A 1,757-nucleotide genomic window follows, 5' to 3' on the forward strand; every position below is an offset into this window, starting at 1 on the left:
AAATATATTGGAGAGGGATTTAACTTATTAGAGAGATATTTTAGGAAATTTTTTAATGTAATAAATATTTGTTTCCAATTTTCTTGTGATTTAATTACAAAATTTACTTTTAAATTTTGTTATTTATTCAAATGGCAAGGGTTTGACTATGCAAATATTACAAAATAAAAGGTTATAACTCAAAATAGATTTTAGTACAAAATGTAATTCAAAAATGTTAAGATAGATATATATATATATATAGTTAAAAATTGAAAAAATACATTAAAACGGCGTTTACAAAAGTTTAGGCGACCAAACCAATCGTCTAAACGTCATTAGAGCGTCTAGCGTCTTAAGAAAGCTTAGGTAAACGTCTAAAACATTTTTTAGAACATTGGTTACAATTTAGAGGCCAACATGAATGTTGCACATACTTAACCTCAGAGAGATTCGTCCTTCTAGATACTACATTTTAGCCCAAAGAAGAATCTAGAACTATCTTTTTCCCTGTTCACAGTTGTTACAATTTCACAATTGTAATTGAGAATGACCACATACTAACTTATTAGTTCCAAACATGACAATCATAAATAGAGTTTTAAAGTCAAATGAGACACCAACGTAACTACCTGCCATGAAGATACTTATAATGTTTATAAACCAGGTTTACAAATTTAATAGTTGCACGGCTTCGTGTTGGATAAAACAAGGACACTCAAAAGTATAAACAAAATTAAAAACGTGAATGTCTCAAAAGATCACGATCCAATGTCCCTGTCGGGAATTTTTTTTTTTTTTTTTTTTCTCTTGTGCCGATTTATCTATCTTTCTTTCTTGTTGGATTTAATTTTACATTTTTTCAACAAGAGAACTAATATTCTTATATTATATTAAATATTCCTTCTATTTGAGGAAAAAAAGAGAACTAATATTCTTGTGCATTTATCTCACTTTCTTCTTAATGATGAGTAGAATTTTTCATATAATTTATTTTTCGTTTGACATGTTTTAGTGTTTGTGTATTTTGTGTTTTAAATAGGGATTATCATGGATTTTATCCTTTTTCACTATAATTATTTGAATCTGCCATTTTCTTTAAATACTTTAGCTTTGCATTTTCTGGTCACTTTAAAATCTATATATTTGTGGTTTTCTTTTTTACTATAATACATATGTTAAAACAAATACTAAACCCTAAGAAAAAATGGAACAAAAAAAACTCAAACATCATATATATAAAAGTAAGGTTCCACTCTCTCCTTATTGGTGGAAAAATATTTAAGGCTTTAATTTTTTTTTTTAAATAAATAAATAAATGTTTATGACAATCATTCAATACAAAATTTAATTACACTATAAGTTATAATCAAATGGCAAAGAAAATGAAAGGACTTAATCATATATCATACAACAAATTTTATAAGCCTTATTGGTGGAAAATTATTTAAAATCATATATATAAAAGTAAGGTTTCACTCTCTTTATTGTTCCATTTTGTATTTATTTTTTAAAATCTAATATTTATTTTTAACCAAAAAAACACATTTAATCATATACATTAATTCATACTTTAAATTAACACTTTACTACTAAAATGAAACTGAAAATTATATAAACTTCCAAAGACTATTGGTTTTCTTTATTGAATTCCAATTAAACACACTATAAATTATAATTATAACTCCTCTAATTTAATTATTTTAAAAATGTAACTTACATCACTTCTTATCATATAAATAGCTATTCTCACATCCTTCTCTACCATATCTCATATC

Source organism: Capsella rubella, unplaced genomic scaffold (assembly GCF_000375325.1).
Source record: "Capsella rubella cultivar Monte Gargano unplaced genomic scaffold, Caprub1_0 scaffold_7, whole genome shotgun sequence".
NCBI lineage: Eukaryota > Viridiplantae > Streptophyta > Magnoliopsida > Brassicales > Brassicaceae > Capsella > Capsella rubella.